Source organism: Coregonus lavaretus (genome assembly GCF_964263955.1).
Source record: "Coregonus lavaretus genome assembly, chromosome: 23".
Taxonomy (NCBI): Eukaryota; Metazoa; Chordata; class Actinopteri; order Salmoniformes; family Salmonidae; genus Coregonus; species Coregonus lavaretus.
This window is the reverse complement of record NC_140010.1, coordinates 6,393,859-6,410,184: the sequence shown is the minus strand read 5'-3', so window position 1 is coordinate 6,410,184 and position 16,326 is coordinate 6,393,859. Positions and strand designations below refer to the sequence as shown.

Genomic DNA, 16,326 nt, shown 5'->3' with positions numbered 1-16,326 from the left:
TGATGAACTCTGTCTACCAGTCCACTGACAGCAGTGATGAATTCTGTCTACCAATCCACTGACAGCAGTGATGAATTCTGTCTACCAGTCCACTGACAGCAGGGCTGATGCACTATGTCTGCACAACCAATCAAGTCACCTCTCATATAGCATATCTCCTGTTTGAACAGCACAAGACCTGTATTGCCTGTGGTCATCTTTCAGTAACCCATGTCTTGTTTGTGTTATTGCAGGAGCAGTTGGTGAGGACTAAGCTCTCTCCCAACCCCTCTGCGGTGTTTCAAAGCAGATCCAGGATCTTCAACATATGACAGACTCTCCAGACTATTCTACTGGTTACCAGGAGACAAAAGAACCAATGAGGGGAATGTTCTCTGTCCATTCCACACTACAACAAAATCTATGCAGGGAATGTACAGCTTAATGTAACCAGAAAGGAAAAGTATATACAGCTTACCAGTCCATTATAGTAAGTCAGAGACAAGTGAATGACAAACCAGATGTCACAAAACAAGAGAAATCATTTTACAATCCTGTTCTATTGCTATGAAAATGGAAAATGCATGTAACAAGCTAGTTTGAAATCGAGCTTCTTTTGCAGTGTTAGACACTCCAAGACAACATGGCTGCTCTGTATTGTGTGTTTGTCTGTACTGTCTGTATATGTCTATGTACCTGTTGAGATGGAATGATTTGTGTTAAATCCTTTTCTGTACATACTGTTGGATCTATTGAAATGACAGGGTGACGACTTGTTGTGAAATTTATGCTCAAACTGTACTTTGTCCAGAAAGTAAGGTGTTCCTTTACTCTCTGCAAGTATTTTATGAACGGAAACAAAACATATATTTATTTCATTTATTTTCAATTAGGTAACTATTTTGAGAAAGTAATTGTTCCGGTGTTTACGTTCATTTTGTAAATCTGTTGTTTAAGAAAAGTCAAAAAATAGTTAAATATTAAATGATGTACAGTATATTACAATAAAATAATATCAGGTTCTTAACTCCATCAGGTTCTTAACTCCATCAGGTTCTTAACTCCATCAGGTTCTTAACTCCATTGATGTAGATGTTTCTGCTACACCGGTCTCAGATGATATCTACATGATCTTTTATGAACTGTTTTCTTTGATCAAGATCCGTATGTGTGAGTAGGGTTGCAAAATTCCGGGAACTTTCAATAAATTCCCTGGTTTTCCAGAAATCCTGGTTGGAAGTGTCTGGATTTCCAGCGTATTCCCTCCTGATTCCGGGAATCCTCCAACCGGGATTTCGGGAAAACCAGGGAATTTATTGAAAGTTCCAGGGATTTTGCAACTCTAATGCTGAGTGCTGATCTAGGATCAGGTCCCCCTGTCCTTTTAATCTTATTCATCATGATCTAAAATGCAAGACTGATCCTACTCAGATCCTTTATGACTTATTAATTAATTATTGGGATACAGTAAATCAATATACAGCAGGGTGGAGATGAGAGGTGATAAGTGTGTTGTAACACCTTTGGCAGTGGAGGCTGCTGAGGGGAGGACAGCTCACAATAATGGCTGGAACGGTGCGAATGGAATGGCATTGAACACGTAGAAACCATGTGTTTGATACCATTCCACTCATTCCGCTCCAGCCATTAGCACGAGCCCGTCCTCCCCAATTAAGGTGCCACCAACCTCATGTGACCTTTTGGACATTGTTTATCTGGTGTGGTAGTGTCTGTGCTGACGTATCTGAGCAGCTGACAGCCTGTCCATAAGTGTGATATTGATAACGGCTCACAGTTTTCTCTTCGTTCCCCTCTTATGTAACCTGCTCCAACAGTGGAGGAGCACCACGAGAACCCTGCAATGTCTGGGTCTGTGTGTGTTGGCATGCAAGCAGTTTTAGCCGAAATCTCTGATCACAGCAACTAAATCAGAAACAATAATTACTAATCTCCCTGGTCCATCAACATGATCCACAGAATGGAACAACACCACAACAACACATTATACTACAGTGTGTGACTTCTGTACCCATCTGTTCAATCTATTAGTTTAATGGAGCCTGTTGAAATTGATTATAAACAGCATCCACAGGATCAGATACACAACCCCTTTTTCAGATCAGTTCCATTATCCCAGCCCTAATCTTAGAGAAACCTAACCTCATCGAACCTAACAGCAAGCTAACGTTATAGTAACCTAAGAGTAATGAGCAAGACTCCACAGGAAAAGATGCGTGCCAATCAGGGATGCTAAACATAGTGGCCTGTCCTGGTATTCATGACTATATTCTCTAATGCATGTCACACAGCTGATACGATCACAGAATATAACAGGGAGTATCCGTTGACACACACGGCTCTCTAATGCTTCCGTGTCGGGCCATTCTGGCTAATGTACCTGGAAACCTGGTTGTCCCTGTCCCTGTCCTGGTGTTGTGTCTGGTCTCTGTCCTAAAAATACTGCCTCTGATGTATCAAAGGTGGCCATTAAAGGTGGACTCTGTCACTTACCTGCAACAGCGGCTTTGTGTGTCTGGCTTCTAGAATAGTAACTGATTCTGTGATCTTCCAGTATCACAGAAGGCCACTGCTTTCCAGAATGAAGTGTGTGTGTGTGTGTGTGTGTGTGAGATAATGTTTTATTGAATCCCTCTCGCTGCACCAGATCCCTTCTCATCCCTCTCATATCTCCCTTCTGTGAAAAAAAAAGATGAAGGGAGCGAGGCACAGGAGTTGAGCCACATTAAGAGAACATAAAGTACTGTCATCTGATCCTCCCATCCCACCCAGACACACCAAAGCCACCTCATCTGATCCACCCATCCCACCCAGACACACACAACAAAACCACCTATTCCATCCAGCACCCTGTAATCTTTCAATCTATGGGGAGATTACAGGGTCAAACACGACACTAAATCACCACACGTAAACACAAGCACAGTTTTTATATTTTAATAATACATTTTAATAATAAATATTTTGGTGTGCACCGGAAAATGAAATAACAATGGTCAATTTATATTATTTCTACAATACATAAAGTTTGGTCAAACAGGCAAGGTGACCACTCAGTTTAAGTTAAGTTTTAATGTCACGTGCACAAGTACAGTGAATTGCCTGTCTTGCAAGCTCTAAACCCAACAATGCAGTAATCAATAACAATGTAATTCTAAAAATAACATATGGTAGAACAAAAACACACAATAAATGAAAATAAGAATACGATAAAGTAAGTAAGCATACTAAATACAGGGTCAGTCAGTTCCAGTACCATGTTTACAATGTGCAGGAATACTGGAGTGATAGAGGTAGATATGTACAGTGCATTCGGAAAGTATTCAGACTCCTTGACTTTTTCCACATTTTGTTACGTTACAGCCTCATTCTAAAATTGATTAAATTGTATTTTTCCCTCATCAATCTACACACAATACCCCATAATGACAAAGCAAAAACAGTTTTTTAGAAAATTCTGCTCCGTTCATCTTTCCCTCGATCCTGACCAGTCTCCCAGTCCCTGCCGCTGAAAAACATCCCCACAGCATGATGCTGCCACCACAATGCTTCACCGTAGTGATGGGGCCAGTTTTCCTCCAGACGTGACGCTTGGCATTCAGGCCAAAGAGTTCAATCTTGGTTTCATCAGACCAGAGAATCTTGTTTCTCATGGTCTGAGAGTCCTTTAGGTGCCTTTTGGCAAACTCCAAGTGGGTTGTCATGTGTCTTTTACTGAGGAGTGGCTTCTGTCGGGCCCCTCTACCATAAACGCCTGATTGGTGGAGTGCTGCAGAGACGGTTGTCCTTCTGGAAGGTTCTCCCATCTCCACAGAGGAACTCTGGAGCTCTGTCAGAGTGACCATAGGGTTCTTGGTCACCTCCCTGACCAAGGCCCTTCTCCCCCGATTGCTCAGTTTGGCCAGGCAGCCAGCTCTAGGAAGAGTCTTGGTGGTTCCAAACTTCTTCCGTTTAAGAATGATGGAGGCCACTGTTCTTGGGGACCTTCAATGCTACAGACATGTTTTGGTCCCCTTCCCCAGATCTGTTCCTCTGGAGCTCTGCGGACAATTTCTACAAACCTCATGGCTTGGTTTTTGCTCTGACATGCCCTGTCCACTGTGGGACCTTAAAAAGACAGGTGTGTGCCTTTCCTAATCATGTCCAATCAATTGAATTTACCACAGGTGGACTCCAATCAAGTTGTAGAAACATCTCAAGGATCATCAATGGAAACAGGATGCACCTGAGCTCAACTTCGAGTCTCATAGCAAAGGGTCTGAATACTTATGTAAATAAGGTATTTCTGTTTTTTATTTTAAATACATATGCTAAAATTTCTAAAAACCTGTTTTCGCTTTGTCATTATGGGGTATTGTGTTCAGATTGATGAGGAAAAACATTAATTTAATCAATTTTAAAATAAGGCTGTAACGTAACAAAACGTGGAAAAAGGGAAGAGGTCTGAATACTTTCTGAATGCACTGTATAGGGGTAAGGTGACTAGGCATCAGGGTCCTAAGCTTGGAAGGGACAATGGTGTTGAACACTGAGCTGTAATCAATGAACAGCATTCTCACATAGGTATTCCTGGAGAGCAATTGAGATTGCGTTGTCTATGGATCTGTTGGGGCGGTATGCAAATTGGAGGGGGTCTAGGGTGTCTGGGATGATGGAGTTGAAGTGTGCCATAACCAGCCTCTCAAAGATGACAGAAGTGAGTGCTACAGGGTGGTAGTCATTGTGGCATGAAGCCTTAGAGTTCTTGGGAACAGGAATGGTGGTGGTCATTTTAAAGCGTGGGGATTACAGACAGGGACAAGGAGAGGTTGCAAAGTACTGTTTTTGTTTTTGTACTGTGAATATGCCTACCAGTTGTTCTGCGCAAGCTCCGAGAACGCACCCTGGAATACCGTCGGGCCCCACGGCCTTGCAGGTGTTGACCTGATTAAAGACCTTACTCACGTCGGCCTCAGAGAGTGAGATCACCCAGTCCTGTGGGTCGGTGACGGAGGTTTGATCAAACAGGCAAGGTGGCCACTCAGTTTACAGTGAGAACACCACACACTTACACTAACCGGATTCATAAAGAAACCGATGAAACTCCAACACAAGCTAAATCTCCACCAAAAACCATGTACACAACATCCAATATGGATCACATTCAAAGAGATTTTCATTCTTTCACCTTAACTTTCTCTCACTCTCAGAGGTACATACTGTACATTACACCCAAGATAACATGAGAAATGCACTTCAACGACAACCAACGGTCAACCCTACTCAAGAGGGGAATGGACCATGTAAAAAATAAAAAATACAATATACTTTATCATGGACTCACACAGATGAGTGTGTGTCCTCCCTCCACCCCTACTGTCCAAGACTTCTCAAGTTATTTAACAACGCTCCTTCTTGGACATATGGAACTAGCCTGGTCCCAGATGGAACTAGCCTGGTCCCAGATGGAACTAGCCTGGTCCCAGATGGAACTAGCCTGGTCCCAGATGGAACTAGCCTGGTCCCAGATGGAACTAGCCTGGTCCCAGATGGAAGTAGCCTGGTCCCAGATGGAACTAGCCTGGTCCCAGATGGAACTAGCCTGGTCCCAGATGGAACTAGCCTGGTCCCAGATGGAACTAGCCTGGTCCCAGATGGAACTAGCCTGGTCTCAGATGGAACTAGCCTGGTCCCAGATGGAACTAGCCTGGTCCCAGATGGAACTAGCCTGGTCCCAGATGGAACTAGCCTGGTCCCAGATGGAACTAGCCTGGTCCCAGATGGAACTAGCCTGGTCCCAGGCTGACATGGAACACTCGAGTAGTCTACAGTGACATCATCACAACAGTCAGTATTGGTCTCTGTTCCATTTCAACTCAGTCAATTCAGGACGCATGAATAATTGGAATTGAAAATTCCTAATGGAAAAATGTTGAACCAACTAATTAAATGAATCTCTTGAATTGACTGAATGATAATGGAACTGTTCCCAAAAGAGTACAATGGGATTACGACTGGTATTGGGAGGAGTAGTCTGGTCTCATGTACAGTAGGTCTGTAAAACACGTAATCTCCCCTGTGACTGTCAGACAGACAATACTTTAACACACACAATCCCCTTATAAGGTGAGAAAGAGGACACCAGACAATGTATGAGACCTACAATGTTCAATACAATGTTGATCTCACGTTGTGTGGTGGTTTAGAGGGACCAGACTGAGCCCAGATGTGATTAAGTCAACAGATACAGTTCATTAGTCAGACTGTCAGTTAAACCAGTTATACAAACTGAAACAGATTATTCAAGAAACGGCTATGCCAGGTACATTATGAGTGATCCTCAGGGTGGTGTTCAGTAGGGAATAATGTTATGGAATGTACACATAGAAATATATTGAGTAGAACAGACAAACTGCTCTGTCATCATACAGAGTAATTCAGAGTCCACAGACACAGAGTCTGGCGGCGCATTGTGACACATCTATCCGGCTCTGTGACTAGTGTCCGTGGGGGACCCACAGCCCGACCGCACACCTCCCTAAAATTCCTACCAACGCGGACCTGCGTACGCGTCCTCTATTCATTTGAATGTGGTGACGGTTGGAGAAATTGATTGAGCTGCGCTGAAAATTCTAAAAGTATGAAAGCCAAAGGTCCAATATTCTACAGCACTGTTATGCGGAAGAGTATACGTACAATGATAAGCGCTTAAGGAATCATGTCATCTCTTAACGTTCAGAAAGTTGTGCAATCCTGAATTCCACCCAGATATTAGTGTTGTCTGTTCTACTTGATTCTACTTTATGATACTGAGATACGAAAAGTAGCTGACTAGTAGTTCGAAATGTCAGTTAAACTGGTAGAAACCGGTTGGTTCTGGATGTCCAGGAGCCCTTAATAGCTAAAGCATGTGATTATATATCCTCTCTGTCAAGACTAAACTGATTTCTCTTTCTCTAGGAAATGGATGAGACAGAGCTGGAGACAGTGGAAGATAAATAGAGTGAGAGGAGAGAGAGAACAGGCAACAGTGAGAGAATAAAAGAGTGAAACGGTTCCGTTGCAGACAGATGGTCCTCCTGGTGGGGTCGAAGCCTTCCTGCTGCGGTCCAACTGTTGCTGTTGTGGCCTCTGTCTGTTGCGGTCATAGTGTTCTTCTGCCCGGCCAACCGTTCACTTTTACCCCAGAGAGACATGGCCATACGCTCGTTACTGCCCGTCTCTCAGCTAGTGACACTGATGGGAGTAGCCAGTGTGCCATCGTCCTATGTTAGGCTGTGTATAAGATTGTGTGTTATCAGTCCTCCTTGGTCAGGTAGCCCATGTGTGTGTTGGTGAGGAAGTCACATGTGGGGATGTTGCTGGCAGCCTGGTGAACGTTAATGGCTGTGATCTCCCTGGCAGCCCAGGGGACACAACAGGAAGATATTCATACCATACTATTAATCTAATAGCTTATTAGATAGGGACGAATACAACACATCACCAACGTTAGTGGTTCAACACTACATTATCAAATATATACTGCGTCACAGACAACGTGTTATCAGTACAGGAGAATAGACTGGTGCACAGGGGGACACAGGACAACTTTCTTGATTCATTCATCTCTCAACTGTCATTCTCATTGTGCTGTGTGTTTGAGGCATCCGGAGTGACTGACCTTGAGAATCATGACCTCGATGACCGGAGAAAACACAGTCATCTCCACCTCCACCTGCTGGAAGGACACACCCATCTGAGAGAGGGAGGGAGGGAGGGAGGAGGAGAGGGAGGGAGGGACGGAGGGAGGGATGGATAAAGAGTGATACTTAGGTTAGGATGAGATGATGGGTCTTTTCACCACAAGATACTCAGCTGTATTGATGATGATGCTGGGAGTATAAGATACTCAGCTGTACTGATGATGATGATGCTGGGAGTATAAGATACTCAGCTGTATTGATGATGATGCTGGGAGTATAAGATTCTCAGCTATACTGATGATGATGATGCTGGGAGTATATGATACTCAGCTGTATTGATGATGATGCTGGGAGTATAAGATACTCAGCTATACTGATGATGATGATGCTGCTGATGCTGGGAGTATAAGATACTCAGCTGTACTGATGATGATGATGCTGGGAGTATAAGATACTCAGCTGTATTGATGATGATGCTGGGAGTATAAGATACTCAGCTATACTGATGATGATGATGCTGCTGGTGATGATGCTGGGAGTATAAGATACTCAGCTGTACTGATGATGGTGATGATTATGATGATGCTAGGAATGTGTACTTTCACACAATCCTCTTACAGGATTGTCATCCTCACACAATCCTCTTACATCTAAATACAGCACTGTGCAACCTGGCTTTTTAGGTGCTCTTCCACTTTCATAGCCAGCCTCTAGTCTGCAAAGACTTGGTTTCCTCCAAGGTCTAAATGGGTATACGTATATCGTAGGAAGGAAAGCCAGCACACACTGTGGCCGTGGGTGATCAGAGTTGTGCATCTGTCAGGGTCAACTTGGACCAACTTATCTGTCGGTGCTGACCAGATAGCTAATCACCTGTCGGGCTGTGTCGCCTGACGAACTGGGTCTAGGGGCAGGGGGCCAGGAAGTACTTGGGCTCGGGGTCCGCTTCCTGTTTCTCCTCGTTGACATTTAACCTCTGGGAGGGCGGGGTCACGCTGACAATATCCAAGACTTCATCGTTGTCGTCCTCTGGCTCAGTCTTTAGCAGGGCCTGCAGCTGCGCCAACCGCTGGACCAACTCCTCACAGCTAGCCAGGGTAGAGGGTCACTCTGCAGAGAGAGATGGAGGCACGTTACACACACACACTTTCCTGTGTTTCTACAGCCTAAGGTAGCAGCAGGGTGAAGAGAGATGTGTGGGCGTCTGTGTGGTGGCAGTTAGCCTAGTAGTTAGAGCGTTGGGCCAATAACCAAAAGGTCGCTGGTTCGAATACCCGAACCGACAAGGTGAAAAATCTGTTGATGTGTCCTTGAGCAAGGCACTTAACCCCAATTTGCTCCAGGGGCACCGTACTACTATGGCTGACCCTGTAAAACAACACATTTCACAGCACCTATCGAATGTGTGACAATAAAACATCTATATTTATACAGTATATAACATTTTAAAAAACTTTGTACCCCTTTTTCTCTCCCCAATTTCGTGATATTGGTAGTTAGAGTCTTGTCCCATCACTGCAACTCCCTACGGACTCGGGAGAGGCGAAGGTCGAGAGCCATGTGTCCTCCGAAACACAACCCGCCAGGCCACACTGCTTCTTGACACACTGCTCGCTTAACCCGGAAGCCAGCCGCACCAATTGTGTTGAAGGAAACACAGTACAGCTGGCGACCTGAAGTCAGCGTGCATGTGCCCGGCCCGCCACAAGGAGTCGCTAGAGTGCGATGGGACAAGGACATCCCAGCCGGCGAGAGAGAGAGAGAGAGAGAGAGAGAGAGAGAGAGAGAGAGAGAGAGAGAGAGAGAGAGAGAGAATGGAAGAGAGAAGGCAAAAGAGTGTGTGCATTTGGGCCATAGTGATCAGAACAGATCAGAGCTTGGTTGTTTGGGTTAATGATCAGAACAGAGCAGAACAGATCAGAACAGAGCTTGACTGTTTGGGTTAGTGTTAGTGATCAGAACAGATCAGAGTTTGGTTGTTTGGGTTAGTGATCAGAACAGAGCAGATCAGAACAGAGCTTGGTTGTTTGGGTTAGTGATCAGAACAGAACAGAGCAGATCAGAACAGAGCTTGGTTGTTTGGGCTCAGGCTGGTGTAACTCATCAGGCTAGCGGCCTCCTTCTTCCTCCACACAGGAACAGGAACAATAGACCGAATTCATCAGGACAGCCTGTGAATACAGGCTAAACAAAGCACCAGTACATACTAGCACTAACACAGTACACTGGACTAGCTGGGCTTGAAAAGGACAAACAGAATGCCACGTTTACAACTGCAGCGAAATGTCTTCAGTGGGAAACACAAATGTTGCGTGCAGACCGACACCCACATACACCATTCAACGTTACTTCCTCTATCTTTGTCACATGCATGCACAAACGCACACAACACCCCTCTTCCCCCTTCCCCCCATATACACCCATATAGGCTTGGGCGGTATACCGTACATACCATATACCGGGGTATTTGGAAAAAGCCACGAGATGGTTTTTCAATACCGTCAAAACTATTTATTTGAAGTTTTCAATAAATGTCAATGTTTGTAGCTGCTTTTTAAGTGAATACCTGCAGTGAACTTGTGCAATACATTAGGAGATAAAGCAGATCGCGTTCTTCATTTCACCTGTCACTTTATTTTACATTATGAAGCTTACCGTAGTCCTCCCATCTGCTCCGTGTGCACATGCTGCTCTTCCTTCAGAAAAGCATGCATCACAACTTTGTTCATTGCTCAATATCTCTTGTTCACTTTTGCCTGCAACAAAAATGACAATCGGTAGCTACTAGCTATATTTATATAACTTTATGAGCTGGAGTTGTCCGTCTTTGCAACAGTGCTTGACTTGGGCAGGAGCTCACCTGAGCTGAGTACCTGCACCTAAAATGTTCTACTGCTTGAGCTCCTGTTCCTCTTATAGAATATTAGCTCAAAAGTATTGTGGAGCTCCTGCACCTAAATATATACAGTACCGGCACCCAAAATGAGTACCGGAACCTATTTCAGTCCAAGTCAAGCACAATTTGCAATTTATGTTCGTCTTCTCTCGTTAGCATTTAGCTAACAGCGTCTATGTGATTTCGCTGATAGTTTGTACTAATTTATTTAGCATTCTGGTAGTAGAGGCCCAATGGGCTTTTCTTGCGTTTTAGCGCCCCCTTGTGTGCTATGCCAGTAATACTGTAAATCCCGGGATGAGAGAAGGATGGTATGACAATATGAAAATCTGGATACCACCCAACTCATACACTCATACCTGGCTCATTGTCTACCTGTGTACGGATGCCCTCTATGGTCCCTTCACCAGGCCTGCTGCTGCGTAGGGGGTCCGGAGGAGTGTAGCTCCTCTGTCATCACCACTGAACCACCTCTCTGGTCTTAGGAGGGGTGAGGGCCTGCAGACAGGGGCAGCGCTCCAACACTTCCTGGACCATTTCCTGCATTCAACATACTTTACACAACACACAACACCCAAAACCCAACAAAATCAACACAATGGACACGTTATAAGGGAGACACACAAAGTGTTGTGCATAGTAAACTTGCCAGCTCTGATTACCCACAATTCCCAGCAATCTACTTATTTCACTCCTCTTCAAACAGCTGTCACTCAAATTATGTTTTGCATATTAATCACATGGAGTCTGTTGATTTGGAGTAAACAGAGGGAAGGGAACTAATATACTAATTGTTTTTTAGCTAGCCAGCCCAGAGCCAACTCTCTCCAAGGTGTCTTAGGCATCATTTCCCCTGAAGCTCCTCTACAGTGTTGAGTTCATATGAGTTCATATGAGTTCCCATTCCAAAGTCAGTAGTCAGAAATGAGTGGATCATCCCCACACCCTCATAACCCAGCCAGTTCATAGCATCACATGACCTTCCCTCCCACAGTCTGTATTTCACTGGGTAGAATAAGTCTGACTTCTGGGCACTGGGGCAGGCAGCATATAGCAGTGCTGTCTGAGAGACTGACTGTCAGAGAGTGTAGAGTAGAAAACCAGTCCAGACTGCATCCACAGATAGTATGGGTCTACAGGGCTTTTAGGCAGCAGCTGGGGTTAAAAGTGTGTGTGTGTCTCCGTGAGTGCTTTCTGTAGAAATAAAAGAGGATGATGAAGGGGCAAAGAGAGAGACACTCATCAGATCTGACAGAGGAGAGACATGAGGTAACCAGGAAATATGCAGAGTCACAGTCTCGTGTACACACACAAAAACAATACTAACGAACACTGCCATGGATTACAGGCAACATCCGCACTGAGCTAAAGGGTAGAGCTGCCGGTTTCAAGGAGCGGGACTCTAACCCGGACGCTTATAAGAAATCCCGCTATGGCCTCAGATGAACCATCAAACAGGCAAAGAGTCAATACAGGACTAAGATTGAATCGTACTACACCGGCTCTGACGCTCGTCGGATGTGGCAGGGCTTGAAAACTATTACAGACTACAAAGGGAAGCACAGCCGCGAGCTGCCCAGTGACACAATACTTCCAGACGAGCTAAACCACTTCTATGCTCGCTTCGAGGCAAGCAACACTGAAGCATGCATGAGAGCACCAGCTGTTCCGGATGACTATGTGATCACGCTCTCCGTAGCCAATGTGAGTAAGACTTTTAAGCAGGTCAACATTCACAAGGCCGCAGGGCCGGACGGATTACCAGGACGTGTACTCCGTGCATGTGCTGACCAACTGGCAAGTGTCTTCACTGACATTTTCAACATGTCCCTGACTGAGTCTGTAATACCAACATGTTTCAAGCAGACCACCATAGTCCCCGTGCCCAAGGACACTAAGATAACCTGCCTAAATGACTACCGACCCGTAGCACTGACGTCTGTAGCCATGAAGTGCTTTGAAAGGCTGGTCATGGCTCACATCAACACCATTATCCCAGAAACCCTAGACCCACTCCAATTTGCATACCGCCCCAACAGATCCACAGATGATGCAATCTCTATTGCACTCCACACTGCCCTTTCCCACCTGGACAAGAGGAACACCTACGTGAGAATGCTTTTCATTGACTACAGCTCAGCATTCAACACCATAGTGCCCTCAAAGCTCATCACTAAGCTAAGGATCCTGGGACTAAACACCTCCCTCTGCAACTGGATCCTAGACTTCCTGACGGGCCGCCCCCAGGTGGTAAGGGTAGGTAACAACACATCTGCCACACTGATCCTCAACACGGGGGCCCCTCAGGGGTGCGTGCTCAGTCCCCTCCTGTACTCCCTGTTCACCCATGACTGCATGGCCAGGCACGACTCCAACACCATCATTAAGTTTGCCGACGACACAACAGTGGTAGGCCTGATCACTGACAACGGTGAGACAGCCTATAGGGAGGAGGTCAGAGACCTGGCCGTGTGGTGCCAGGATAACAACCTCTCTCTCAACGTGACCAAGACAAAGGAGATGATTGTGGACTACAGGAAAAAAAAGAGGACTGAGCACGCCCCCATTCTCATCGACGGGGCTGTAGTAGAACAGGTTGAGAGCTTCAAGTTCCTTGGTGTCCACATCACCAACGAACTATCATGGTCCAAACACACCAAGACAGTCATGAAAAGGGCATGACAAAGTCTATTCCCCCTCAGGAGACTGAAAAGATTTGGCATGGGTCCTCAGATCCTCAAAAAATTATACAGCTGCATCATCGATAGCATCCTGACTGGTTGCATCACCGCCTGGTATGGCAACTGCTCGGCCTCCGACCGCAAGGCACTACAGAGGGTAGTGCGTACGGCCCAGTACATCACTGGGGCCAAGCTTCCTGCCATCCAGGACCTCTATACCAGGCGGTGTCAGAGGAAGGCCCTCAAAATTGTCAAAGACTCCAGCCACCCTAGTCATAGACTTCTCTCTGCTACCGTACGGCAAGCGGTACCAGAGTGCCAAGTCTAGGTCCAAAAGACTTCTCAACAGCTTCTACCCCCAAGCCATAAGACAGCTAATCATGGCTACCCGGACTATTTGCACTGCCCCCCCACCCCCACCCCCACCTCCCACCCCATCTTTTTACGCTGCTGCTACTCTGTTAATTATTTATGCATAGTCACATTAACTCTACCCACATGTACATATTACCTCAACTACCTCAACTAGCCGGTGCCCCCGCACATTGACTCTGCACCGGTACCCCCCTGTATATATAGCCTCCCTACTGTTATTTTATTGTACTTCTGCTCTTTTTTTTCTCAACACTTTTTTGTTGTTGTTTTATTTTACCTTTTTGATTTGATTTGATTTTATGTTTACACATGTTGTACACAGCCAGACCAACAAACACACAGACAACAACACAAACACACAGCCAGACCAACAAACACACAGACAACAACACAAACACACAGCCAGACCAACAAACACACAGACAACAACACAAACACACAGCCAGACCAACAAACACACAGACAACAACACAAACACACAGCCAGACCAACAAACACACAGACAACAACACAAACACACAGCCAGACCAACAAACACACAGACAACAACACAAACAAAGCCTCTTACCTCAGCTACCCTGCGTTTCCCAATGTTCCAGGACTAGTACTGTTCAGTAGACACTGCACAGAACGGATGGGAGTCCTTGGCTAAACAACACAACATTAACCATAAAACACACAACATATCAATCAATCAAATGTATTTATAAAGCCCTTTTTACATCAGCAAATGTCACAAAGTGCTTATACAGAAACTCAGCTTAAAACCCCAAACAGCAAGCAATGCAGATGCAGAAGCACGGTGGCTAAGAACAACTCCCTAGAAAGGCAGGAACCCAGGAAGAAACCTAGAGAGGAACCAGGCTCTGAGGGGTGGCCAGTCCTAATCTACTACATAGTAGATTATCCATCTACATTCAATCTTTGTTTATATGTGGTTGTCTCACGTAGTTACCTTAATATAAATGCACTAACTGTAAGTCACTCTGGATAAGAGCGTCTGCTAAATGACTAAAATCTAAATGTAAAAACAAATCAAATAGACTGTTTTCACATTGACGATAGTGAAAGGACATTCTGGAGAGGTTCTGGAGAAGTTCTGGAGAGGTATCAATTTTCGAGAGACAACACAGTTGTGTATACTTTATTGAGTTTTTACCTCAAATTGCAGTAACTGTTCTGAAACTGTTGCAGTAGCTGCCAAGCTGCCAGCTGCGCTGAGCCATGTAAAACTATGGAAGCCCATTCCCACCACATTTTTATTTTTTGGGTCGACACTATCTAAAAAATGTGTAGATATGTAAGTGAACATTTTGAGATAGTAGGTCACACAAATAGAATATGTTTTTTCATTTGTAACATTGAGTGGAGATTTCAGAGGTGGCATCACAGGTCCCAGAGTGGTGGGGGGGAAAAGTTTTCGTGGGGCCCAGAGTTTTCCTGATCTGGTAGGCTAGCCTAACCAAATACAACTCTGGGTATGACATAGTAATCAATTAGGTGTAAAAAAATTTAAAAAACTATTTTATATGGGCTATGATGGGACCAGATTTTTCTAATCAGTTCATATGGGTAAAAAAAAAATCCTGGGGATAAAAATTAAATAAAACATATTGTCAAACAAATCATGAAACGAATCTAAACAACAGTACTTTGTCCCTCTTTCCAACGCTTTTGTGCCAATATCTTTTTATAAACCAAATCGAAAAGTGCTGGGGCAAATGCCAGCTTGCCCATGTTTGCCGACGACCCTGCTGTGATGATCTCTGCAATGTGGATAGATGGAAATTGCCACAAAATGCTACAAATTAAGAAACATAACCTACAGTGGGGAGAACAAGTATTTGATACACTGCCGATTTTGTGTCATTTTTATCATAGGTACACTTCAACTGTGAGAGACGGAATCTAAAACAAAAATCCAGAAAATCACATTGTATGATTTTTAAGTAATTAATTTGTATTTGATATATCAGAAAAGTAAAACTTAATATTTGGTACAGAAACCTTTGTTTGCAATTACAGAGATCATACGTTTCCTGTAGGTCTTGACCAGGTTTGCACACACTGCAGCAGGGATTTTGGCCCACTCCTCCATACAGACCTTCTCCAGATCCTTCAGGTTTCAGGGCTGTCGCTGGGCAATACGGACTTTCAGCTCCCTCCAAAGATGTTCTATTGGGTTCAGGTCTGGAGGCTGGCTAGGCCACTCCAGGACCTTGAGATGCTTCTTACGGAGCCACTCCTTAGTTGCCCTGGCTGTGTGTTTCGGGTCGTTGTCATGCTAGAAGACCCAGCCACGACCCATCTTCAATGCTCTTACTGAGGGAAGGAGGTTGTTGGCCAAGATCTCGCGATACATGGCCCCATCCATCCTCTCCTCAATACGGTGCAGTCGTCCTGTCCCCTTTGCAGAAAAGCATCCCCAAAGAATGATGTTTCCACCTCTATGCTTCACGGTTGGGATGGTGTTCTTGGGGTTGTACTCATCCTTCTTCTTCCTCCAAACACGGCGAGTGGAGTTTAGACCAAAAAGCTCTATTTTTGTCTCATCAGACCACATGACCTTCTCCCATTCCTCCTCTGGATCATCCAGATGGTCATTGGCAAACTTCAGACGGGCCTGGACATGCGCTGGCTTGAGCAGGGGGACCTTGCGTGTGCTGCAGGACTTTAATCCATGACGGCGTAGTGTGTTACTAATGGTTTTCTT

The 16,326-nt window shown here is 45.0% G+C and overlaps 1 pseudogene across 1 annotated transcript in view; it reads right to left on the bottom strand.

Annotated features, from left to right (window-relative positions):
* Nucleotides 1-7,273: 7,273 nt before the first annotated feature.
* LOC311098807 (YEATS domain-containing protein 2-like) overlaps nt 7,274-16,326 on the bottom strand; it is a 75,680-nt pseudogene continuing 66,627 nt past the window's right edge. Inside the window, exons 20-25 of the transcript in view lie at nt 14,158-14,261; nt 10,917-11,097; nt 8,535-8,771; nt 7,640-7,714; nt 7,530-7,540; nt 7,274-7,373 (exon numbers count right to left, since the gene is read on the bottom strand). The product of the transcript in view is annotated as a YEATS domain-containing protein 2-like (transcript). The remainder of the gene's footprint in view (nt 7,374-7,529; nt 7,541-7,639; nt 7,715-8,534; nt 8,772-10,916; nt 11,098-14,157; nt 14,262-16,326) is intronic.